Source organism: Muntiacus reevesi, chromosome 12, assembly GCF_963930625.1.
Source record: "Muntiacus reevesi chromosome 12, mMunRee1.1, whole genome shotgun sequence".
Lineage (NCBI taxonomy): Eukaryota > Metazoa > Chordata > Mammalia > Artiodactyla > Cervidae > Muntiacus > Muntiacus reevesi.
In genome coordinates this window covers 78,484,673-78,512,463 of record NC_089260.1, presented here as the reverse complement: position 1 = coordinate 78,512,463, position 27,791 = coordinate 78,484,673, and the positions used below count along the sequence as shown (strand labels likewise).

The following is a 27,791-nucleotide window of genomic DNA, read 5'->3' as shown; positions in this document are numbered from 1 at the left end:
ATTGCAGGTGGATTCTTTACCAGCTGAGCTACCAGGGAAGCCCCAGAGAAAAAGAACCTTTCACTGAAAATGAGCTTGCAAACCAAAAACAATCAAGAAATCTGATGCTAACAAAGCCAACACAATAAAACATCAGAACATGAATTCTTGGGTTTCCCTGGTAGCTCAGTGGTGAAGAATCTGCCTGCCAGGGCAGGAGACGTGGTTCAGTCCCCGATCCAGGGAGATTCCACACACCCCAGAGCAGCTAAGCCCACGCGCAACAACCGCTGAGCCTGTGCTCGGGAGCCTGGGAGATGCAACCGCTGAGCCCGTGTGCCTGGCTGTTGAAGCCTGCGTGTCCTGGAGCCCGTGCTCCCCAGCAGGAGAAGCCACCTGAGCGAGAAGCGCAAACAGCAGCTAGAGAGCAGCCCTCACTCGCCGCAACTAGAGAAAAGTCTGCGCGGCAGCAAAGACCCAGCATAGCCAACAATAAACAAATAAAAATTCAAAAACCCATGAATTCTCTCTAGACGGAAGAGGCTGATGAAGCTTTAAAAATGCATATGTGTAAGGTGATCTGGATCAAAGTTTTGCAACGTTGGCCTTTTGGATGTTTAGGGCTGAAAAATTCTTTGTTTCAGAGGGCCTGTCCTAGGTGCTGTAGAAATGTCGAGTAGCATTCCTGGCTTCCGTGCACGAGATGCCAGTACCACCCACCAAGTTGTGACAATCAAAGATCTCTCCAAATACTGCCGACTGTCCCCTGGTAGGCAAAACCACTCCCGGTTGAGAGCCACTGGTCTAGATAGACGGAAGAAGTAACTTCCATTAGAAAGAACAAGAATTGTTAAATGAAACAAGAACAGATGCATATGAGAGGGAACCAGTCTGGATTTGGATTTAATTAGTTTTAATCTGGAAATTAAAATTATAGTCATCAAAAACTTTACATTATTAAGTGGAATGAAACGTAGATTATAGTTAAAAGAATCAGAGAATTTACCTAGAACCCATTTCTTTGCAGACAAGTACATTTAGAACACAATTAAGAAATACAAATAGTAGCTTGAGAGACTCTAAAGAGGCACAGAAGGGAATAGCAGCTATGGCAGGCAGACCTCTCCTCCAAAGATGTCCACACCCAAATTTCTGGTACCAATGAATATGTTATATTACTTGGCAGGGGGGAATTTACAGATGTAATTAAGGTCGTTAAAAGCCTAAGAATAGGCAGATTGTCCTGAATTTTTCAGGTGGGCCCAATGTATTTGCACAAACCCTTAAAAGCAAACAGATGTGAACAGGGCTTGACAGCTGCTGGGGGTCTGAGGCTGGTGGGTGCATGCGATGAGTGCGGGGGTCCCAGGAGAGCTGAAGGAGGCTAACAGCCCGCAGGGACCCGTGAGCCTCAGCCCCAGGAACGGGGAGCTGAGTGCCTGCCGACAACTGGGATGGACGAGGAAGCAGATCTCTTCCTCTGTTTTCTTCCCTCCAGGTAAAAACTCAGACTGCTGACACCTTGCTTTTGACAGCAGAGCCCGCTTGGACTTCCAACCTACAGAACTATGAGATAATAAATTTGCATTGTCTTAAGCTGCTATGTTTATGTGACTTATTACTGTAGGAAGAGAAAAAACAACTCAGCAGAGAAGCAAGATTTGAAGAGATAATAGCTAAGAATCTTCCAGAACTGAATCAAGGTACACATCTTCAGATGAAAAATTTGCATCATTCTAGTTAAAGATGGAAGATTAAACGTATACATTAACTTTAACCTCTCTCCCTTCCTCCCTCCCTCATTGCTTCCTTCTCTCTATCCCTCCCTCCTTCATCCTTCTAGAATGATGATAAAGGAATTTTAGAGATACTTTTTTAAAAGGCTTTAGAACAAACAGAACAGCAGTAGAGACGAGATCAATAAAGTTTCAGGGCTGGCAAGAAGATGGGCAGCAGGAAACTGACTTCTCAGCCTTGAAAATCTTGAATCCCAACCAGCAGTGGGGAAAGTGAAGAAGCCACCTAACTATTCTGCAGAAACCTCAAAGGCCCAGGGCCTGGTGGCACCGGGTACCCTGCTGGAGCTAACAGCAGCACAGCTGTTTTTGGTAGAATGCTTCCAGCTGTCTTGCTCCCTAGACCGTCCGGAGCTGCTTTTGTGTGGTTTCACCTCCTCCTGGAGCAGACGCTTTGCGTCCTGACCTTTCTTACTTCATTACCGTTCTGCCAGCAGGACGGATCAGTTGCAGGCTAAGCAAACTCTGTGTGTAAAACAAACAGGCGTTATTCATACTGGACATCAGCAAGTTATTTACTGACTGTGAGCCTCTCCAAGTAGTAAGGAGAAAGATGGCTGAGAAAACTTCTAGACACGGGATGCACACGCTTGGTGTGTATGGCTCTTGCTGGCTTGGTGTGTGGGGTGTGGAAGATAGGGATTTCCTAGACTCTGGGCTTTGACACTGATTCTATTAAGTCCATTTTGTCCCTTCCATACTTTTACTCCCTGTATTAGCTTCCTCAGCTGCCGTTATGTGCATGCGAGCGTGCTAAGTCACTTCAGTCGTGTCTGACTTTTTGCAACTCTATGGATTGTAGCTCACCGGGCTCCTCTGCCCGTGAGATTCTCCAGACAAGAATACTGGATGAGTTGCCACGCTCTCCTCCAGGGGATCTTCCCTACCCAGGGATCGAACCCACGTCTCCTGTGTCTCCTGCATCGGCAGGCGGTTTCTTTACCATCAGCACCACCTGGGAAGCCCATGGCTGCCCTCATACACGATCACAAACTAGCTGACTTACCACAACAGAAATGCAGCCTCTCAGGGGTCTGGAGAGCAGATGTCTGAAATCAGCATGTTGTCAGGGCTGTGTGTGCTCCCTCTAGAGGTTCTGGAGGGGAGTCCTTCCCTCCCTCGTCCAGTTCATGGTGGCTGTTGGCATTCTCTGGCTTCCTTGGTTTGTGACAACCTCACTCGCATTTCTGCCTCCACCTTTTCTTCTCTGTATCTTCCAATCTCCCGCGTGTCTTTTTTTTTTTTAAGAAGATTAAAAAAATTTTTTTGATGTGGACAATTTTTAAAGTCTTTATCGAATTTGTTACAATATTGTTTCTGTTTTCTGTTTTGGTTTTTTGGCCCTGAGGCATGTGGGATCTTAGTTCCCCAGCCAGGGCTCGAACCTGCACTCCTTGCATCGGAAGGCTCAGTTTTAACCACTGGACCATCAGGGAAATCCTCTGTTAGTTTTGTCGCTCAGTCGTGTCTGACTCTTTGCCACCCCATGGACTGCAGCTTGCCAGGCTTCCCTGTCCATCACCAACTCCCATGAGATTGCTCAAACTCATGTCCATCAAGTTGGTGATGCCATCCAACCATCTCATCCTCTGCCATCCCCTTCTCTTCATACCTTCAGTCTTTCCCAGCATCAGGGTCTTTTCCAATGAGTCAGTTCTTCACATCAGGTGACTGAAGTTTCAGCTTTGGAGTTTCAGCTTCATCATCAGTCCTTCCAATGAATATTCAGGACTGATTTCCTTTAGGATGGACTGGTTGAAACTCCTTGCAGTCCAAGGGACTCTCAAGAGTCTTCTCCAACGCCACAATTCAAAAGCATCAGTTCTTCAGCATCAATTCTTTATGGTCCAACTCTCACATCCATACATGACTACTGGAAAAACCATAGCTTTGACTAGATAGAACTTCATCGGCAAAGTAATGTCTGTCCTTTTCAATATGCTGTCTAGGTTGGTCATAGCTTTTCTTCCAAGGAGAAAGCATCTTTTAATTTCATGGCTGTAGTCACCATGGGCAGTGATTTTGGAGCCCAGAAAAATAAAGTCTATCACTGTTTCCGTTGTTTCCCCATGTATTTGTCATGAAGTTGATGGGACCGGATGCCATGATCTTAGTTTTCTGAATGTTGAGTTTTAAACCAGTTTTTTCACCTTTCGCTTTCATCAAGAGGCTCTTTAGTTCTTCTTTGCTTTCTGCCATAATGGTGGTATTTATAAAGACACTTATCACTGGATTTAGGACCCACCCAGATAATCCAGGTACTCTCTTCACCTCAAGGTCTTTAATTTAATTACATCTACTAAGATCCTTTTTCCAAATAAGGTAACATTTACTTGTTCTGGGGATTAGGATGTGGACCTATCTCTTGGCAGGGGTGGGGGGGTGGGGGGGGCGACCATTCACCCCACCACATTCCCCTAGTTTTTGACATTTTTATTTAGTCTGGGTAAGCAGGAAGACAAAAGACTGTGTCATATAGCCTATAGAGCCTTACACTTGCATTAAGGTTTTTCATTTTTTGTATCCTTTTTTTCCATCTTCACTCCCTCTTTGTCTCACTGAAAAGCTGAGAGCTTTCCACCTTTGCTTGTTTGTTTAGTTATGGCTGCAGTGAGAGAGGGATGGAGGGGGCAGTCTAGGTAAAAGTGAAAGAATCCAATGAAGTTTAAAAGCATTTTCCTACCATCCCTGTAGAGCAAACTAGAGCAGCCCAGCAAAATACGAAATAGCCTCTCATCCAAAGTGAAATAATAAAGCCAGCCTCTAGGAAAAATATCACATATTATCAAATACGTATTTTTAAACACTAGATCATATTCTGAGTGACTTCATGCTGAGTTCCCAAGAGGTTAAAGGAAATTGCATCTGACTGAGTGAACAGCAGAATCTCATCTTCCATCTCAGTCTCCCCTGAGTAGCATAATGTATTGTAAAATAGTGGGCAAAACCGCCCAGATTATTCAAATTGTGTTTTTCCTTTCTTCTTATTTTTATAGTTCTTTGCTGAGAGCATTTCAATGAATTTAAATGAGTGCTTTATGATAGAACTCTATGTAGTGTTATGGGTTGAATTAGGTCCTCCCCGAAATTCATCCGTTGAAGTCCAAGCCCCTCAGAGTGTGATCTTATTTGGAAATAGAGTCATTGCAGGTGTCACTGATTAAGATGAAGCCACCTTGGTATAGGATGGACCCCTAATTCAGTATGCCTGGTGTACTGATGAAAAAAAAATACACTATGTGAAGAGAAACAGACACATGCAGAGAAAAGACAATATGAAGGCACAAGAAGCAGGCTTTCCTGGTGGTTCAGGGGTGGAGAATCCACCTGCCAGTGCAGGAAACACTGGAGGCGTGGGCTTGATCCCTGTGTCAGGGAGATCCCCGGGAGAAGAGCACGGCCAACCGCTCCAGTATGCTTGCCTGGGAAGCCCCATGGACAGAGGAGCCTGGTGGGCTGCAGTCCATGGGCTTACACAGGGTGGGACACAATGAGTGACCGAGCACCACCACACCTGAAGCACTAACGCTGATTTAACTGGGGTCAGGATTGTCATGCAGAGGGAGAAAATGCGAATTAGCTATTAGGTTACTGGGCTGAAGAAGAGTTCACAGTTCAGAATCAGGTAAAATAGATGAGAGTATCTGGAATTCAGATCCCCACCAGAATCAATGCTGGGTACGTCGTCCCTCCAGCCACACTAGCTTAAACAATCTTGAGCCGGTGCTCCCATCTGAGAAACCACTTCTCAAAAAAGTAGGGAACATCTGGGAATTAGAAATGACTGTCTGTGCTTGATTGCTTCTTTAAATCCAGTATGCAGGTTAACGCTGTGGGTCCTCCTTGCCTTGGACTTCCTGGGGAAAATATGTTCTTCATTCTCAAGAGAAACTTAGATGAGGCCTGTCGTTTCAACACATTCTTAGTGTATGTCTCCTGTATTTCTGGCTCCCATGACCAACCAAGTTTTTAGAGACTTCAGACATCCTAAAGATGGACACTTCTGTTTGGATTGACGCTCTGCTTCTTCTACCATAGTAGCCTTATCTATAGCCTTGCTTGCTTTAGAAAATACTTGAATAAGAAACACTGCTTGGAGAAGGAAATGGCAACCCACTCCAGTACTCTTGCCTGGAAAATCCCGTGGACGGAGGAGCCAATCCATGGGGTCACAAAGAGTCGGACATGACTGAGCTACTAAAAAAAAGAAAGAAAGAAACACTGCTGCTGAAGCAGCTTATTAAAATAAGAAAAAAAGAAAGAAAAGTAACTTCCACAAGTCAGGAATTCATCTTTAAAGCACTTTCAAATGAATAGATAGTCTTTCTATTTTTGCTGTTTGGGTTACCAGCTTTTGGGGACTCTCAGAATTTACTGTCCCAGTTCAAACATTTCCATTAGAAAGCAGGCTGCTAGCTCTGGCGGCTTCCCCCCAAAGTCCAAAGTTTATCTAGTGCAGAATGAATGTCTGCTTTGAATCAAAGCAGCTGGTGTCAGGGGCTCATTGTGTTGGCAGCAAATCCCAGAAAGAAAATCTTTTTCCATTCTCCCCATCTCTGATGCTTCATGGGGTATCAAGAGTCTTGGCTGTTTGCATTCCCTTTTAGAGAAAAGGTCCACTGCCTTTCTCTATCTGGTTTGGAACTTCCCCTTCCTGGTGCATTTCTGGACTGCATGCATATGCATAGCTACTTATTAATCTGTGAAACCTAATCACTTACCCACTGTGACATCTGGGAGAGGCTAGCGTTTGTTTTAAAGAAGCATTGTTTTGAAGTAAGTCAGAAAGAGAAAGACAAATACCCTAGGATGTCACATACATGAGAACTCTAAACTATGATCCAAATGAATCTGTCTGTGAAAGAGAAGTAGAGTCAAGAACATAGAGAATAGACTGGTGGTTTCCAAGGAGGAAGTGGGTGAGAGAGGGGAGAAGTAGGAGTTTGGGATTAGAAGATGAGGACTGGTAAACATAGAATGAATGGACAATACAGTCCTACTGTATAGCACAGGGAACTGTATTCAATATCCTGTGATAAACCATAATGGAAAAGAATATGAGAAAGAATATGTGTGTGTGACTGAGTTACTTTTCTGTACAACAGTAATTAATACATTGTGGTTCAACGATACTTTGATAATAAATGAAGTATAAAAAAGAAGCATTGAGTGCTTAAGACTCTGTCCTTCCAACGCAGAGGGTAAGGGTTGGATTCCTGGTCAGGGAACTAAAGATCCCATATGCTGCACAGTGAGGCCAAAAAATTGAAAAACACAAAATTTAAGGGACTTCCCTGGTGGTCCATTGGCTAAGACTTTGCACTCCCAATACAGGGGCCCAGGGTTCAATTCCTGGTCAGAGAACGAGATTCCACATGTGGCTTCATGCTGAAACTAAGGGTTCACATGCCACATGCTGCAATGAAGACCTGGCACGGCCAAATAAAGAAATTTTTTTTTTTTTTTAAAGAAGCATTGTTTCTTTAAGAGGGTAATTTCTATCTGGATTTTGAAGAGAGTGTGATTATACGCCCCCATCCCTTGCCTTTCACTTTTTATTTATTTATTTATTTTTCCTCTCACTTTTTAATAAAAGACAAAATCAGATCTTGAAGCTGTTGGGTCATGGTTCTTCAGAATGCTTCTACCCTGGGGGCATTTCTGGTTCTAGTTCCGGCTTCTCCATCTAGTATTGGAGTTGCTTGAAGCAGTCCCTCTCACAGACGCTTCTTACTGAAGATTCTGAGGATGACTGACACATTCTTGGTTTTTCAAGTAATCATTCATGTCACTTCCCCAAACTCTGGAGTTTAAATTCCTCCCTCTCGGCTGGTTCTGGAGATGGATCTCTTCTGACACAGATTGGATTTAGGAGTCTTTTGAGGCTCGATTCAGACAGTCTGGGGTGCGGCCCTGACAAATTATTCCATATGAATGCCCCCCCGTGGAAAGTGTTACTAAGCGGAAACACATTTCCTGGGGGTATTTAAACTCTCATCCTGACTCAGCCATGAAAAAGAATGCAATCATTCCATTTTCAGCAACATGGATGGACCTAGAGATGATCATACTAAGTGAAGTAAGTCAGAGACAAACACTCCCTAATATCACTTACATGCAGGATCTAAACAATAGTAAAAAATGAATTTATTTACATAGCAGAAACAGACTCACAGACATAGAAAGGAAACTTCCGGTTACCAAAGAGGAAAGGTGGGGGGGGGGGGGATAAATTGGGAGCATGGGATTGGTAGATGCTAACTACCATATATAAAATAAACAGCAGGGTTTATTGTGTAACACAGGGAACTATATTCAATATCTTGTAACAAACTATAGTGCAAAAGAATTAGGGAAATGTGGATTCATATATATATAAAAACAGATAACTTTGGTGTATACCTGAAGCTAACAAAATATTGTAAATCAACTATATTTTCATTAAAACAAAACAAAGCCAAAGCTCTCACCCTGTCACCTTTCTGAGTGGGAGACTGGCAGAGAGGTGCTGTAATGCTGGATAGTCATTTGGCCAGAATGAAAATTCCAAAGAGAGTGCTTGCCAGTGCTTAAAACCAAAATCCCTGGACACTGCAAAATTAGAGAATCCGGTGAATTTAGCACAGAATATCCATTCTTGCTCCAGTGTACCCCCAAATACTCTCTATCTTAATGTTAAAAAAAAAAAAAACAAAGCAAAGCAAAAATCTGAAGCCCAGACCAAAGGTGATTTTCATGTGGGACCAGGAGAGTGGTGGGATGCTGTAGAGAATAAGGGGCGAGCTGTGCGGTGAGCCGCCTGTGACCAGGTCACTCAGGATTGGGGCTCAGGGCCCTTTACCTGAAGGTGGAGCCCATCTCTTCCCATCTGGGTGAGGCCGTCCTCTGCTCCACTTGGGATCAACCATGAGGATGTCCTACAGAGCCTAGAGGACATACATGTTCAGGTGTCCATTATAAGCATCTTTTCACTATTACACATATTTTAAACACCCTTCCTGTCTTAGTGCCACGAGTGGCCCAGCTCCATCCATTCTGAATGGAAAAGCAGAGACTGCCAGTACTTTCCTTAGGCTTCCCTTCCTCTCCATCCATATGGAATTCTTCCTACCTTTCCTGTCCATTTCACTGTTGTGGATGGATTTCAGAGCTTGAATTTTATCCAGAATACAGTGGAGAATTATATAACATGTTTTAAACTGAAAATTGCAAGATGAAATTAGTCTGGGGAAAGTGAATCTGAGTAGTAGAAAAATTGAAGGGTGAATGGTGCAGAGAACAATATTATCGAGGACAAGAGGTTATTTTATTTATTTATTTATTTATTTTTATTATTATTATTTTTTATTATTTTTTTTCAGTGGGTTTTGTCATACATTGATATGAATCAGCCATAGAGTTACACGTATTCCCCATCCCGATCCCCCCTCCCACCTCCCTCTCCACCCGATTCCTCTGGGTCTTCCCAGCCCACCAGGCCCGAGCACTTGACTCATGCATCCCACCTGGGCTGGTGATCTGTTTCACTATAGATAATATACATGCTGTTCTTTCAAAACATCCCACCCTCACCTTCTCCCACAGAGTTCAAAAGTCTGTTCTGTACTTCTGTGTCTCTTTTTCTTTTTTGCATATAGGGTTATCGTTACCATCTTTCAAAATTCCATATATATGTGTTAGTATGCTGTAATGTTCTTTATCTTTCAGGCTTACTTCACTCTGTATAATGGGCTCCAGTTTCATCCATCTCATTAGAACTGATTCAAATGAATTCTTTTTAACGGCTGAGTAATATTCCATGGTGTATATGTACCACAGCTTCCTTATCCCTTCATCTGCTGATGGGCATCTAGGTTGCTTCCATGTCCTGGCTATTATAAACCGTGCTGCGATGAATATTGGGGTGCACGTGTGTCTTTCAGATCTGGATTCCTCAGTGTGTATGCCCAGAACTGGTATTGCTGGGTCACATGGCTGTTCTATTTCCAGCTTTTAAAGAAATCTCCACACTGTTTTCCATAGTGGCTGTACTAGTTTGCATTCCCACCAACAGTGTAAGAGGGTTCCCTTTTCTCCACACCCTCTCCAGCATTTATTGCTTGTAGACTTTTGGATAGCAGCCATCCTGACTGGTGTGTAATGGTACCTCATTGTGGTTTTGATTTGCATTTCTCTGATAATGAGTGATGCTGAGCATCTTTTCATGTGTTTGTTAGCCATCTGTATGTCTTCTTTGGAGAAATGTCTGTTTAGTTCTTTGGCCCATTTTTTGATTGGGTCGTTTATTTTTCTGGAATTGAGCTTCAGGAGTTGCTTGTATATTTTTGAGATTAATCCTTTATCTGTTTCTTCATTTGCTATTATTTTCTCCCAATCTGAGGGCTGTCTTTTCACCTTACTTATAGTTTCCTTTGTTGTGCAAAAGCTTTTAATTTTCATTAGGTCCCATTTGTTTATTTTTGCTTTTATTTCCAATATGACAAGAGGTTATTTTAATGATGAGATTAAGGCCTGAGGGAAAAGTGAGAAATACTACAAAGAAAGAGCGTTCAGGGCACAGTGAGGGGTCAGCGTCTCGAAGAGAAGTAGTGGAAAGAATCCAGGCAAATGTTAAGGTTTTGAGTTTCAGAGCCTGAAGAATGTGCTGTTGTGCAGCCCCCTGGGTGCAGAGTCAGGAGGCCACCTTGAAATGTGATGGGGGGCTTCCTTGGTGGTTTAGTGGTTAAGAATCTGCCTTGCAATGCAAGGCACACAGTTTAGATTCCCTGGTCTGGGAAGATCCCAAATGTTGTGGGGCAACAAACAAGGCCGGTGCGCCACAACCTCTGAGCCCGTGAGCTGCAACAGCAGAAGCCACTGCAATGAGGAGTAGCCTTGACTCGCCTCATCTAGAGAAAGTCCTCATGCAGCAAGGACATACCACAGCCAAGAAAAATAAATAAAATAAAATCAATAAATCTTTTAGAAAAATAAAAAGAAATGTGTTGGGGCAGGAAAGAGGTAAGAGGTGGATAGTAAGTGTGGTCTGGGATGTAAGAGGCTCAATGTATTGCAAAAAATGTCCTGGCATGGCACAATAAGGAAGATGCTTGGTCTTTGTCCTCAGTCCTGGAACAGGACATCTAAAATTCTTAGAACTTCTTGAGTGACAGGGTAACAGGAGCAACTTTGTTTGAATGAGATGACTCCAGCAGGACCCTCCATAGCTGCAGGATGGGGCTGACCACCAGAACGGCCAAGACTTGATTAGACGCTTGGAATTTTCAGCACCACCCCTAGTCTCTAAAAGTGAGAGAGGGGCTGGAGAGTGATTTAACCACCAAGAGCCAGCGATTTAAGCAATCATGCCTGTCTGCTGGAAATCTGTAGCAACCCAACACTTCGGGAATCAGAAGGCCTCTAGGTTGGTGAACACACCAGGAACAGGAAGGGTGGAGCTGGAGAGGCCTTGGGCTCTCCCTGCCCCTTCCCTCCTTCCTTGCCATCTTTCCCATTTTGGCTGTTCCTGAAGTGTATCCTTGCTAATGAACTGGTATAGTAAGGAATGTGTCTTCCTGAGTTCTGTTCTAATAAATTGTCTAACCTGAGGGGGTTATGGGAACCCCCAATTTATAGCTAGTCAGTAAGAGGTATGTGGGCCCCAAAACTTGTGACAGGCATCTGAAGTAGGACTGTCATGTAGGACTGAGCCCTTAACCTGTGGAGTCTGTACTAACTCCAAGTAGTTAATGTCAAAATTGACATTGAATTTTGGACCAGTTGGTGTCCAGAGAGTTGGAGATGTGGTTTTGGAAAAGATACCATGTATTTGGATGTTAGGAGGAGAAAAAAAACCCAAAAAACAAAGTTGCATTTGGTGTTTAAAATGTTGTGAGTAAAGATAACTCACCAGGAAAGAGTTGGCTGTATGCAGGTAACATTAAGGAGAAATCTAGAAGTAAACTGAGGCTTCTCTTTCAGGTTTCTGCTCTATATGTTCGAAACATGTTCTATATATCTGGATGTTGCTGACTCTAATGTTGTCACGGATTATTCTGTTTCCCCTTTTAGACTGTGGGCTCCTGACAGTATACAGAAGACTAACGGGTTCTTCTTTGCGTCCGTAACTCAGGCAGAGTGTCTGGCACCTAATGAGAGATCAGGAATTATGAATTGAATTGAACAGAACTGAATGGAACTGGGTGAACCTGGCCTCGATACAAGTCCAGCATTTAGCATGGCTGCCTCCTTTCAGGGACTGGCCTGAAGATGGGGCTAAAAATATCAGCATTGCTGCCAACTAATTCAGGTCCTTTTGTTTAAACAGCAGGGACTTAATTTTCCTGTTGCCACAAGTGTAGGTTTGGCTGGCAATCTGATCATTTCCTGGCAGTTAAGGATAATGGTATTTAACAAGAAATGTCAATAACCTCAGATATGCACACGATACCACCCTTATGGCAAAAAGCAAAGAGGAACTAAAGAGCCTCTTGATGAAGGTGAAAGAGGAGAGTGAAAAAGCTGGCTTAAAACTCAGCATTCAAAAAATGAAGATTATGGCATCCAGTCCCATCACTTCATGGCACATAGATGGAAGAACAATGGAAACAGTGAGAGACTTTAATTTTCTGGTCTGCAAAATCACTGCACATGGTGACTGCAGCCATAAAATTAAAAGACGCTTGCTCCTTGGAAGAAAAATTATGACCAACCTAGACAGCATATTAAAAAGCAGAGATATTACTTTGTTGACAAAGGTCCATATAGTCAAAGCTATGGTTTTTCCAGTAGACATGTATGAATGTGAATGTTGGACCACAAAGAAAGCTGAGTGCCAAAGAATTGATGCTTTTGAACTGTGGTGTTGGAGAAGACTCTTGAGAGTTCCTTGGACTGCAAGGAGATTAAACCAGTCAATCCTAAAGGAAATCAGTCCTGAATATTCATTGGAAGAACTGATGCTGAAACTCCAATACTTTGGCCACCTGATGCAAAGAATGGACTCATTAGAAAAGACCCTGATGCTGGGAAAGACTGAAGCGAGGAGGAGAAGTGGGCAACAGAGGGTGAGATGGTTGGATGGCATCACTGACTCAATGCATATGAGTTTGAGTAAACTCCAGGAGTTGGTAATGGACAGGGAGGCCTTGGGTTCTGCAGTCCATGGGATCACAAAGAGTTCGACACGACTGAGCAACTGATCTGAACTGAAGGATAATGGTTACGATAGTTCCAGTCTGTCTGGAGACTTGCAGTGAGCCTCTGTAGTGACTTAGCTACAGAATGTTAAGAAAAGCTATTCTTTAGCAGCAGAGACACTGGGAAAATTACTGTCAAGAAGTGTGAGTCCCTTTTAAAAGCATGATGCCGAAGCATCTTGATGATGGAATACTTTATTTTATGTATCTACAAAGACATCAGAATGCTCATTTCATAATGTTAATGCAAGGAGCTACTTCTTTTAATCCCCTTTTGTAGATATGCATCAAGCAACAAAGGTTTATTGTATAGCATAGGGAACTATAGTCAATATCTTGTAATAACCTATGATGGAAAATAATTTAAAAAATAGTAAATGTGTATTTGTATAACTGAATCACCTTGCTGTGAACCTGAAGCATTGTAAGTCAACTACAATATAAAATATATATATATACTTAAAAATTCTCTTTTGGAGTAAGAGTAAAGATAAAAGTGGGGGCTCTGCATGAACAAAAAGATTGATAAACATTATATATTTTGAAAATATTCTACATGCTCTAACTTTCAAAAGAATCTTCAATAGTTCTATGGCCAAAAGACAAAGGATAAGCTGGGGGAAATGTTACAACTATTTCCATAGATCTAATATATAAAAAACTCCTATAAATTGATAGTAAAATGACTAACATGATAGACTTATCAGCAAAACAATTTTTAAATGGGAAAGGTATGAAAATTCAATTGCTCAAGTGGTTCTTTAATCATGTGACAAGAGAGACTCACTGAAAGTAAGAGATATAAATTAAACCAATAGACATGTGAAGGATGAGTAGGTAGCTAAATGAAAGATGGAGTAAGACAAGTGAAGAGGCTAATAAACTAGTAACCATTGGGTATTGAGTGCTTGCTAGGTTCTGTTCCAAGTGCTATGCATGCTTTACAGGCATTGTTTAATTTAATCACCATAATGACCCAATAAAATAGGAGGTATTGATATCCACCTTTTACAGACAAGATTAAATAATTTACTAGAAATCACAATGTAAGTGATAAAGTCTTGACTTCAACTCCAGAAGTTAAAACAACTCTGAATTTGGCAGACTATCAAGGAAGAGAAGTCTACAGGATAATGGCTAGAAAAAGAATATTCAGATGATGATCAGTTAAACTTGGTGGATATATAAAATTGTCAGGGTCCTAAAATCTCAAACAGACCAACTTTCTAAATCAAATGCAAATTTCTTCTGCAAATCCTTCAACAGATGGCCATCGCAGCTGCCACCTGACTATTTCCAATGACAAGAGGACTCACGACTTTTCAAAGCAGCTCATTGTGTTGCTGAAATCTCTGTTAGAAAAAGTCTTCTTTATATGATGCTAAAATATGCCTCTTCTTGTATGTGAGCAGTCAAAAGGAAGTGAATCTCCGGTTATCTGTGGGATGACCTACCAGCGTACTCAGATTCTTCCACCTTTGCTCACATGATATGGTTTCCAAGTCCATCACTTCTCCAGCTATCTCCTTGAGATTAGAAATACTCTAATTTCTCAGTTTTCTTATTGAAATGTACCCAGAAATGATTGAATCAGATTAGGACTGAGGCCAGAGATATATCTGTCTCCTTTGCTATATCTGCACAGTACTTTCAACCTATTACAATGTGTCCTAGTATCACTGAGTCACAGTCTCCAGTGAAGAACCATGCATGAGCCTCTTTCTACAGCTGGTTGGTTTTTAATATCTATATTTATTTATATTATCCTGAATGCAAATATGGGGTTTCTGGAGCGGAGATCAGTTTTTATTACATCAGTTGCTCTCTTTGCCCAGGGTAAGCTGAATGGAATCAGATGCTCCCCTGTATGTTCCCGACTCTGTACTGCAGGAGAGTACAGAGTCTCTATCCCAATAAGCACCTCAGAATTTATACATGAGAGGAAGAGCTCCCTTCTTCATCTCACGAGAAAGGGAGGGAAAGCTCTTCTGCCTAATTAACACTAATTTTCTTGGGAAGATAAGGGAAAGGTCCGGTGCTCTTACCTTCTGGAATATAAATAGATGTCTCTGGGGGAAGGAAGACAAGTGAAGCCTCTCTGGTCTACAGGTCCTGACTCCAGATTTTTCCCCCATTTGAAATGTAAACACTTATCTCCAGGGAGGTAAATCTTTCTAGAGTCGTCTCACTAACTATTCTGTCATAGTCATAACTTAACTTCCAATGCTTGTTAAGCCCAGGTTCTGGTAAAACTTGCTTGGAAAGTCCTGACTGTGCAGAAACGTGAAATACTCACTTGCTGACTTGGACTCCAAATCTGTCTCTCTTTCTCTCTGTCTCTTTGTCACTCTGTCACCTCTCATCGCTTCCAGGGATTCAGCCTGAGTACCAATCAATAGGGGCTTCCCTGGAGGCTCAGAAAGTAAAGAATCTGCCTTCAGTCCAGGGGACCAGGGTTTGGCCCCTGGGTTAGGAAGATCTCCTGGAGAATGGAACGGCAACCCACTCTAGGATTCTTGCCTGGGAAATTCCATGGACAGGGGAGACTGGTGGGCTATTAGTTTGTGGGGTCACAAAGAGTCAAACATGACTGAGTGACTAACACTTTCACTTTTCACCAGTCAACATGCATTTGACTAAGGGTCAAAATGCCTGACTAAGAAGTGGTTAGGTAATAAAAGCATTTCGTGGTCTTGCTTGACAAAATGAAGTGAAGTGAAGTGAAGTCGCTCAGTCGTGTCTGACTCTTTGCTACATGGACTGTAGCCTACAAGGCTCCTCTGTCCATGGAATTCTCCAGGCAAGAATACTGGAGTGGGTTGCCATTTCCTTCTCCAGGGGATCTTCCAGACCTAGGGATTGAGCCCAGGTCTCCCACGTTGCAGACAGACGCTTTACCGTCTGAGACACCAGGGAAGCCCACTTAAAAAAACACCTACAGCATTTTGTACAGTAGCGAGGATAGTTTAACAGAGCAGCCAGTCCTGGTGTGGTTTGCAGTTCCATGGAGCCATCCAGGACCCGACGGCCGTCATGCTCCCATTCTTGCTTCCCCGGAGGTGACTTTCATCCTGGGACCTTTTGCCCCCTGGTCACAAGATGGCTGCCGCAAGTCTAAGAAACGGGTCTGCATGTATCAGCGCCCAAAACCAGAAGTGAGGGCTGGCAACAGGGATTTCATGACAAGGTTTTTTCCTCACAGGCCTCTTTCTCATCAAAGAGAAATGTCTCCCAGCAGCGACTGGTGGGGTTTCCTTTATGGCCCAGAACCGGGCTCCAGGCCCAACCTAGAGCAGTCTCTGGCAAAGAAGCGTGAGTCGGTTGTGACGTGGTCTCACACCAAGCTAGGGTTCTATGAACAGGTGTTAGAAGTGATCCATGAATTTTTGGAGAACTCTCTCCATCTCAAATCAAGAGAGCAAAGACATAAATTTGTGTCCTCTGAACAAAGGAGAGAACCCTCAGTTAAGGGTTCCCTCTCAGACATTGTGGAAACTTTTCCACACAGGGCTTCCCTGGTGGCTCAGACCAGTGAGATGCATTGACTCCTGGCAGGCGAGCTGCAGGTGACAGGCACTCAGGGAAGGGAGGAGTGTCTCCAACAAAGAGTCAGGTCTAAATACCTGAGAGCAGATGCTGGCGCCCAGAAAGGCTGATCAGATAAGAACGTCCCAGCCTCTTCCCTCCTCTCCCTCCTTGGCAGTTTGGGAAGAGGAGGAGTTGAAGTGGGCCTGGAAAAAGAGAAAGCAAGGGTCACTTCTCCTTCTTTCTCTGCCCACATTGAGCCCACGCTGGAAAGAGTGAGAACACTGACTTCTGAGCCATGTTCCGGGCTCTGCTTATGACAGGGAACGGCCAGAGGCATTTCAGTGGCTGCCCAAGGACTTATTCCACTTCACAGACAGCAAAAAAGCCATGGGTTCTGCCTCAGTTATTATCCAGGGGCAAGAAGAAGAACTGAATGTGAGGAAATAACACATATTTTGACCCCTTGGAGCAAACTATATACTTCTTATCTAAACCTCTGATATAAATAAGCATGGCGACTTCTTTTGGCTTTTTTCCCCTCAAAGCCAGGAAAAATCATGTGAAGAGGAAGTTTCTCATTCACAGAGAACCTGCCTTACCTCACTCTTCCTAACTCACCAAAATTGGGTGATAGTGAACAGAACTTTCAGGAATATCCTCTACAGAGATTTAGGGCCTCAAAGAAGCGTTACTGTTGTTGTTCAGTTGCTAAGTCCTGTCCAACTCTTCACGGCCCCATGGACTGCAGCATGCCAGGCTTTCCTGTCCTTCACTGTCTCTTGGAGTTTACTCAAACTCATGGCTTCCCTGGTAGCTCAGATGATAAAGAATCCACTTGCAATGCAGGAGACTGCAGTTCAATTCTTGGGTGGGGAAGATCCTCTGGAGAGGGATAAGGTACCCACTCCAGTATTCCTGGGCTTCCCTGGTGGCTCAGATGGAAAAGAATCCACCTGCAATGCTGGAGATCTGGGTTTGATCCCTGGGTTGGGAAAATCCCCAGGAGAGGGGAATGGCTACCCACTCCAGTATTCTGACCTGGAGAACCCCATGGGGTTCTCTATATATAGTCCATGGGGTTGCAAAGAGTCAAACACCACTGAGCAACTTTCACGTTTACGTCCATTGAGTTAATGATGCCATCCAACCATCTCACCCTCTTCGCCCCCTTCTCCTCTGTCCCCTTCTCCTTTTCCTCCTATCCTCATTCTTTCCAGTATCAAAGTCTTTTCCAATGAGTTGGTTCTTCGCATTAAGTGGCCAAAGTATTGGAGTTTCAGCTTCAGCATCAGTCTTTCCAATGAACATTCAGGGTTGATTTCCTTTAGGATTGACTGACTGAATCTCTTTGCTGTCCAAGGGACTCGCAAGAGTCTTCTTTAGCACCACAGATTGAAAGCATCAATTCTTCAGTGCTCAGATTTCTTTTGATGTATAAAAATGGTCAAGGGAAAAACTGCTCAAGGAGAGTCTTATAAATCAATGGAAGCCAAACCAGTGATATTTTAAGGAATACCCTTAAGTCTCCAGTTGATGAAATGCCCAGTCAAAATCAACCATGCTCTCTCTCTCAGCCCCTCAGCACACATGCGTTGATTTCACTGGGAGGACCAAGTCCTGGGGGGCTACTCTGTGGGTCTGATCTGATACATTAATTTTTTCTGTGCACAGAGCTCCCATAGGGAGCTGAATTATAATTGATTTTTAGACTTACTTAGCAGGACTGCGAGTTTAACTCACATCATACCTCAGAAGTTTGGAGCAAGTGTGGTCCACTGTTAACTAGTCCAGCCTTCTTCCCCCATCCCTACCTGCTGGTAAGAAGTAAAAACAAATAACTAAATCTAACCGAGTGGTTGAAATACATTTCATGAGGGGTGTTAGAATGTCTCGGAAGATAAGAGCACAGTCTGTCAGACTTCTCACCCGGGGCTCTGCGATGGGAACAGGATGTGTGCATGTGGGGATGGAAGGCCGCCTGGCCTCGTAGCTGAGGGAAGACTGCGCTCCACAGGAGCCTCTTCTAGGCCTGCCTGGCTGTTCCTGGTGTCTCTGGCACTGCAGCTGACGCCTGGGTCTGGTGTGATGTCTGGGTCTCTTTCTGTTCCTAGTTGGCCCTCTCTGACTCTCTCTGCCTCCTCAGGGCTTCTCCCAAAACAACCTGTTCCTCTGACTTCTGGCTGTGACTCCCACCTCATCCCAGCCCTTCCTACAGGCCCTCACCCACCTCACTGGCACAGGGGATCCCCACCAGATTCTCAGAGTCTCGGTCACTGGACCCAGTGAAGAGAGTATAGGCGATTCTAAAGTTAAACCTTATGACCTCCCTCTCTCTGGTCATGCTGGACCCTCTAGGGTTGATATGAAGCAGCCTAGAATGAGGCCTCTTCTCAGAGTCTCAAATGGGGAGTGGAGATAAGAACTTCCTTCCACCTTAGATGTCTTCCCCAATTTCATATCACGTGCCCAGGCTGTGTCTGGCAGCTCTGTTCCTCTGTTGCTCTTTCCATCCCACAGTCCTGGGGCTGAAGATTAATGGCTTTCCTCTCTGTTCTTCTGTAACACACCTCACTTCCACTCCAGGAGAGAAATGACTGAGCCATGTCATCTAGGCTTAGTATCGAATGAATGGAGGATGAAAGCAGATAAAATAATTTAGAAAATCCCCTCCCAATATAATAGCCTGGCTTTTAAACTATTATTTAGCTGCACAATCTTATTTTGAAGGTTGTGCACGCACGCTAAGTCGCTTCAGTTGTGTCTGACTCTTTGCGACCCTGTGCTCTTCCGTCCGTGGGATTCTCCAGGCAAGAATATTGGAGTGGGTTGCCATTTCCTTCTTCAGGGGATCTTCCCGATGCAGGGATCGAACAGGCGTCTCTTACGTCTCCTGCAATGGCTGGTGGGTTCTTCATCACCAGTGCCACCTGGGACTCCCCTTAAGGTCAGAAACTGAGTGTTAATTATGTCTTTCTCTTTGCATTCCATGTAAATTGCCTAGAGCAGTGCCTGATGCCCGGTAAGCAATCAATATTCTCATTCTGTAATAGATCTTTTATTATCCTGAGACTGGTTGATGTCTTTGGCCAACACATAGAAGAATATGTGCTAGGAAAAGCAAAAGAGAAAAATTATGCTGATAATGTCTAAGATATTAACCTTATTAACATTTCATTTTACCATTTTTCAAAGTTATCAACTAGTATTTGCTTGTAGAGGAATTCAAAATGTATAGGAGATTACAAATAGAAAAGTCCCAATAAAAATTTTAAAATTTCATTTCTTCTGTTCTGCTATTTTACACTTTTCTCTAAAAACAATGACTGTAAGCGTTTTGGCTGGATATTTTTACTTGCCCATCTCTACCATTACACAATAAGTTTTTGATCTTGTCTTTGTAGCCCCACAGGTGATTAGCATTTGATGAATGAAGAAATGAATGAATAATGAATTACCAAATGATGTAAGTAAATGAAATATCTTTAAAATATATTGTTATGTAAACTTGTTAAGAGGCTACCTTAGTTACATTTCGGACTTTCTTCATAGGATTACATGTGATTCAAATATAATAGTGATTTAATTATGATGCTTTGTCTACAGTTTTCTTTCAAATGCTTCCCATGATGCTTCAGGAACCTTCTACTGAGTAACAGAATGAGAAGTTTGGATGATGACAAGGCAATTCATCAAGGCTTTTGTGTTTTTACATGACTATCTGATCTCGTAGCAGTAATGCCGAGAATTTTCATGGCTTACTTTACTTTCGATATGTTATAAAGCATAGTCAATACATACTCTGCTATCTAATGTGCTCAAGTGAAATGAACTGCGCTGATTGATCATTTGGATTTGTCAATGTTTTAAAAATTAGTAACATAATTCTAAATTAAAAAAGACATAACGTTGGCAGTCTGATTAAAATGAAGGACGAGACAAACCAACCTAGTGAATAGATTACTGGTGTTATGAGTAAGAAACAGGACCCAGTTCATATCTAGTTTTCAGGTTCAGTGAATGAGGTTCTTTCCCAGGTCATTTAGCAGAATTTGTTGAAGATGTCTAAGATATTAACCTTATTAACATTTCTCAGAAGGCTGGTTGAGGCTTGAAGCCTTCTTCTCTGCTTTGCCTCACAGGATTTGGAAAGGCTAATGAAACAACATTAGCAAGTTTCTAAGGACTTTGTGGGTAATGGCTTCGCAGACAAAGGCCTGGAGAGACTTCCTCTGTCCTGGGAAAACGCAGGTGCGCCTGCCTGGTGGGTGACTGGGTCAGGGTGAGGAATGGACCCCAGTAAGCTGTTGTCATCTTTCGGCCCAAGGATGTTGCTCCATTTCATCCACTCACCCTGGAGAGCAGAGTATGATTGCTCAACCGTTGCTCAGAAATGCGTCGTTGATCCATTTCTTCTTAAAATTGAATGCTTATTAGCACCGTGCTAAACATTTTACAAACACCATCTGATTTAATCCTTACAATGAACCTATGAGAGAAGCACTACTCTTTCCCTTTTACAAATTAGGATCCTGAGGCCCAGAACTAACTTACCTGCACAAGATCAGACAGCCCGAGAGAGGCAGGGTGTGAGGCCTGTGCTAACTTCAGAGTCTGAACTCTCAGCTCAGGTTACACTGTTAACTGATCTTCACGGGTGCTGCCCAATGGGTGGGTGGCAGCAACTCAATGATGCATGTCTCAATTCCTTGACTTTATCAGACTACAGATACATCTAACTCCTCTGAGCTATTACAACACTGTCTGTATCATTCATTTGGCAAATACCATTTATTGTCTTATACAGTTTATTTGATTCTGTGTATAAACATATTTTAGTTTGCATTAATTGGGGATCTTCGGTTGCAAGCTACAGAAACTAACTTCAACTAACTTAAGGGCTCCCTACTACTCCCCGACTGCAATATGGGAAGAATATCGGGTGATTCACAAAATCAGAAGAAAAAAGAACCACTTCATCTTGGGAAGATCACAAACAAGGGCAACTTTGGAGATCTTTATAGAAGACATTTATGGGTGTTCTCTTTTGGTGTGAAACGGGGAGGATTTAACTCTAAGTACCTTCATTCAAGCAGTGTCGCCTGCCCAAGATTCACACTCCCGGCAGAGATGGAGAGTCTGATTGGCCCAGTTAGACCAATCATCTGCCTAATCTTTGCAGAGCATGGGGACTGTGATGGATAATCTTTCAGGATCCAAATGATCCTACTGTGATATGGGAAGAGACACAATCCATGTCTAGATTATTGTGATTAATTTTATATCCCCTGATGCAATACTATAATTTTTCAGGCAGAAAAGACAATCTATGGTACAAAGACAAGGCTAAGAGGCAGGAAATTATTAAGACAAAGGACCCAGAAAAGAAGCAGAGAAATCACAATTCTTAGAATGATGATGCCCTAGGAAGAGGCACATAATTTCAGCCTCCATCAGTAAAAGTTAAAGTATTCATCTATTATACTCTTAGCTGTTCCTCTGCTCTCTTCTACTTTCAGAACTGTTCCCTGTGATAAATTTTATGGTTCGAGCAATCTTACAGGAGATTATTCCTCCTGAATAAACAAATATGGAAATGAATTTTTATGAACACAAGTTAGATGTAGTTCATTTCATTTATAGCTGTAGCTAAATAAACTTGGCTTTAAAAAAGCTAAGTAAAATTATAATGAGTGAATTTTAATACAAACCACTTCAAGATTTTTTTTTTTTCAAATTTAAATTTAGGTTGGGCCTACAAACTGCCTTAGGAAAGCAGGTGGTGTTTTGGATTAAATTTTGTATTATTCCACTACGTAGAAATCCTTTTAGAAAGTTCTCTTTCCCTAAGTGCTACAGTATTGACTGGTCAACCTGACCTCAAAGTAGTTGCAGAGGATCAATGTTGGCTTAGCTACAGCTTGGCAAAGACTGGGAGGTAAGATAAGAGCTGTTGGTCCAGAAAAACAACCCACGATAAAGCGTTCTTTTAAACTATAGCAAATGCATATATTCTAACAAAACAATACAAAATTTCTTCCAAACAACTCTCAGATCTCTCTGCACGTATTTTAAAATCATCTGCAAAACCATAAGGATCATGGTTGTGTGATGAAAATTCAATAGAAACCTCTAAAGATTAATAGTAACATATGGATAATCATTAAAGAAATTACATTCAATACCCTAAATTTTCAAACAATTGCACCTACTCTGCTTATATACATATTTTTTTGACATGCTTGCATGTTTTAATACACATATATCATTGCATGCTTTACCTTTTTCTTTGATGGCTCTGGTAATCCTACTTCATGATCACAGCAGCCATGGCTCTCATCTCCTATCACAACATACCAAGAAGGAAGAAGATATAGAGGCTAAAGACCCTGTATGTCTTATGAACTTTCTTTTTTTTTCAGTTTGGACAATCTCTCTCGAGATCTCTTAGCAGACTTCCTCCTAGATCTCACTGACTAGAGCTGGGTTTACACAAATATGTATTCCTCAATCAAACATAGGCAAAGGAGAGCTGGATTGTCATGGCCTGCTGAGACTAGGCCAAGCATGCTGCCCATTATGGTTTGGGAGGCTTCAGAACCTGGGCCCCATCTTCAGAGATTCATATTTATTTGGCTAGAGTAGGGTGCAGATATCAGGAGTTTTAAACATTTCCACAACTCTAATATGCAGCAGGTCGGGATCCAAGAGTCTATGCCAGCTTTGGTGTTTCACTTTTGTCTGGCCTGTTCCTACTCTGTAAAAAGCAGAGCTCTGTTAGCAGGAGGAGCAGGCAGACCCCACAGCTCACAGTGTCTACCAGAGGAGCTGACAGTAGATCAGGTACACGGCCTCCCTAAGAGAGCATATCTGAAATCTACAGAAGACATTGTTCATTTAGGCCCTTCATGAATTTAATTCGTCAATCTTTATAGAATGTATACCACTGTGGAGACCCTGTATATGTATAAGGTAAAAACTGGGAGTAGAGTATACTTTATCTTGTAAGTCCAATTTCCTTGTAACAACCTTCACTCAGCACCTAGAATGAGATCCACATCTAGTTACATTAGGTGCTAGGTTCAAGCAGAGAACAGAGATTCTGCCCTAATGCAACTTACTTTCAAGAATACAGTTGTGCTCTAAACATTGAAGAGAATTGTAAAGAAATTCATGCAATGGTTTCCTCCTTCCATGAGTTAACAATTCAAGGCTGCCTGTTCACTTTCTACTGTTTAAACTCAATATTTAAGTACATACATGTTCTAGACAGATACTGTTACACAAAATAATCCTAGTCACAAAGACTGCAGGCTTAGATATAGGGGAGATATACTAAAGACGTAGTATATTATAGTTAAGTGCCATGAAGGAAAAGAATAGGCTCTTATGAGAGAGTTACAGGGCAACATAATTGAAATGAAAGGAGATCCAGAAAGGCTAACTGTTTAAAGTGAGATGGAGACAAATTTAAATTCAGATTAAGGCACATTCCTTCCATTTCTTAATTTCTTTTTTACTACCTTCTCTTCTAGCTGACTACCTGGAACTTCTTGAAAGACTCACCATCTTGCCAGTGAAATTGATCGAGATGTTATCTCAGAGAAGCTGCTTTCTCAAGATTTTTTGGGCAAGACATGTGCTCATAGACTCATGTTTGTCTTGCTTGCTATATTCTCCATTGTTTCTTATCACCTGATTTCCCTTTTTTTCATATATTCCTCTCCCCCTTTTCATCCGCCCCACTGTCTTTTTTCTTCCTCTTTTCAGAATATGAATTGCTCCTAAATGCACTTAGTACTCGGAGAAGGCAATGGCACCCCACTCCAGTACTCTTGCCTGGAAAATCCCATGGACAGAGGAGCCTGGTAGGCTGCAGTCCATGGGGTCGCTGAGTCGGACACGACTGAGCAATTTCACTTTCACTTTTCACTTTCACGCACTGGAGAAGGAAATGGCAACCCACTCCAGTATTCTTGCCTGGAAAATCCCTTGGACAGAGAAGCCTGGTAGGCTACAGCCCATGGGGTTGCAAAGAGATGGACACCAACTCAGCACCTATGCATACCAGCATACCATATCATGGTGCTGCCAAATATTAAAAGCTGAGAACTCTTAAAGCCACAAGCACACATGTGAGCTGTCTTCCAAAAGACAAAACAACAACAACAAAAACCCCAAATTATGTTAATTTGTTCAGAGGTATGAATGATGTAGCCTACACCATTGTAATTGACTATGCCAAAGCCTTTGACTGTGTGGATAACAATAAACTGTGGAAAATTCTGAAAGAGATGGGAATACCAGACCACCTGACCTGCCTCTTGAGAAATCTGTATGCAGATCAGGAAGCAACAGTTAGAACTACACATGGAACAACAGACTGGTTCCAAATAGGGAAAGGACTATGTCAAGGCTGTATTTTGTCACTGTGCTTATTAACTTATATGCAGAGTACATCATGAGAATTGCTGGGGTGGATGAAGCACAAGCTGGAATCAAGATTGCTGGGAGAAATATCAATAACCTCAGATATGCAGATGACACCACCCTTATGGCAGAAAGCAGGGAGGAACTAAAAGGCCTCTTGATATAGAAACGAATGAAAATGAAAACACAACAACCCAAAACTTATGGGACACTGTAAAAGCAGTGCTAAGGGGAAGGTTCATAGCATTACAAGCTTACCTCAAGAAACAAGAAAAAAGTCAAATAACTAACCTAACTCTACACCTAAAGCAACTAGAGAAGGAAGAAATGAAGAACCCCAGGGTTAGTAGAAGGAAAGAAATCTTAAAACTTAGGGCAGAAATAAATGCAAAAGAAACAAAAGAGACCATAGAAAAAATCAACAAAGCTAAAAGCTGGTTTTTTGAAAAGGTAAACAAAATTGACAAACCGTTAGCCAGACTCATCAAGAAACAAAGGGAGAAGAACCAAATCAACAAAATTAGAAATGAAAATGGAGAGATAAAAAAAAAAAAAGAAAATGGAGAGATCACAACAGACAACACTGAAATACAAAGGGTCATAAGAGACTAGTACCAGCAGCTCTATGCCAATAAAATGGACAACTTGGAAGAAATGGACAAATTCTTAGAAAAGTATAACTTTCCAAAACTGAACCAGGAAGAAATAGAAGATCTTAACAGACCCATCACAAGCACGGAAATCGAAACTGTAATCAGAAATCTTCCAGCAAACAAAAGCCCAGGACCAGATGGCTTCACAGCTGAATTCTACCAAAGATTTAGAGAAGAGCTAACACCTATCTTACTCAAACTCTTCCAGAAAATTGCAGAAGGCAAACTTCCAAACTCATTCTATGAGGCCACCATCACCCTAATTCCAAAACCAGACAAAGATGCCACAAAAAAAGAAAACTACAGGCCAATATCACTGATGAACATAGATGCAAAAATCCTTAACAAAATTTTAGCAAGCAGAATCCAACAACATATTTAAAAAATCATACACCATGACCAAGTGGGTTTTATCCCAGGAATGCAAGGATTCTTTAATATCCACAAATCAATCAATGTAATACACCACATTAACAAATTGAAAGATAAAAACCATATGATTATCTCAATAGATGCAGAGAAAGCCTTTGACAAAATTCAACACTCATTTATGATTAAAACTCTCAAGAAAGCAGGAATAGAAGGAACATACCTCAACATAATAAAAGCTATATATGACAAACCCATAGCAAGCATCACCCTCAATGGTGAAAAATTGAAAGCATTTCCCCTAAAATCAGGAACAAGACAAGGGTGCCCACTCTCACCACTACTATTCAACATAGTGTTGGAAGTTTTGGTCACAGCAATCAGAGCAGAAAAGGAAGTAAAAGGGATCCAGATTGGAAAAGAAGAAGTGAAACTCTCACTGTTTGCAGATGACATGATCCTCTACACAGAAAACCCTGAAGACTCTTCCAGAAAAGTACTAGAGCTAATCAATGAATATAGTAAAGTTGCAGGATATAAAATTAACAACAGAAATCTCTTGCATTCCTATATACTAACAATGAAAAAATAGAAAGAGAAATTAAGGAAACAATACCATTCACCATTGCAACAAAAAGAATAAAATACTTAGGAGTATATCTACCTAAAGAAACAAAAGAGATGGACAGGGAGGCCTGGTGTGCTGCAGTCCATGGGGTCGCAGAGTCAGACATGACTGAGCGACTGAATTGAACTGACACCACTGTAAAACTTTGCAATTTCAGCTGTGGGTTATAGGCCTGTAGCATTGATATTACCTGGGATCTTGCTAGAAATGCAGAGTCTTAGATCATACAAAACCTGCATTTCAACAAGATTCCTGGTTGTTTCATATGTACATTAAAATTGGGGACTTGCAGATGCAGAGAATCCTAGAACATAAAGTTATGAGAATTAATAATCTTACTTCCTAGACACCATTGTATATTTAACCTTCCTGGCATAGCCATTTTTGCTTTCTCAGCACTTTTTCATTTCTTTATATTCTCTAAGTTATCATATGTTGCTCTTTTCTCATTCTATCTGTAGCACAAAATATTACATATCTCTAAGATCTAGAAAATTGTAGCTGATCAGAGTCATCCACTGCTTTTCTTTCTTCATTCAAAATATCTTATTTAATTTTGAAAAGCTGTATTAAACTTAGTTTCTAATTCCTTAGAATAAACAGATACTAACACAAATATAAACTGAGACATATTAATTAACCAATGTTTATCTTTAATAGGAATCATGTACATCTTACTTTCTCAAAATTTCTATCCAGTTATTTAGATAAGTTTGTTATGTGACGTGCTTACTTTTTTAGATTCTTTTCTAAGAAGTATTTTGCTATCTGCCTTTTCTTTAAATAAGAGCCATACCACCTCAGGTAAAATAAACTTGGTCTGTTAACAGAAACATTAGACAGTGTTTGGTCTTTAGATGTTTAAATATATTTATATCTGTAACATTCTGGAGAGGGAGGTCACTGTTGTGTGGAATATCAGCTCTGAACATACTTGGCTTGAACCTCGAGCAATCCAACCAACCTTGGATCTTCTTTGTCTCCAGATCATCTACAAATGTGAAGGTTTTTTCCTATGTCAATAAAGAATATACACACACATATGAGTTTGATTTTGTTTTTAAATTAAACGTTGAGCTAATATAAAATAAGATTTATAAGGTATGTGTAAGGTATCAAGTATCATAGTACAATGAAATCCATGTAGCCACTGCCCAGTTTAAGTAACATAACATACCTTTAAAATCCTGCCCCTGCTAGATACCATAATCTTCCCTTCCTGCTCTCTAATCAC

General features: G+C 41.8%; 1 protein-coding gene across 3 annotated transcripts in view; it reads right to left on the bottom strand.

Annotated features, from left to right (window-relative positions):
- Positions 1–8,685: 8,685 nt before the first annotated feature.
- LOC136145151 (exocyst complex component 1-like) overlaps positions 8,686–27,791 on the bottom strand; it is a 39,071-nt gene continuing 19,965 nt past the window's right edge. Inside the window, exon 9 of one of the 3 annotated variants that reach the window (XR_010658701.1) lies at positions 8,686–8,701. The gene's annotated coding sequence lies outside the window, so the exon portion shown is untranslated. Of the gene's footprint in view, positions 8,702–14,068; positions 16,684–27,300; positions 27,571–27,791 lie in introns of those variants that run through there. The other 2 variants (XR_010658702.1, XR_010658700.1) reach the window with 2 other exon arrangements.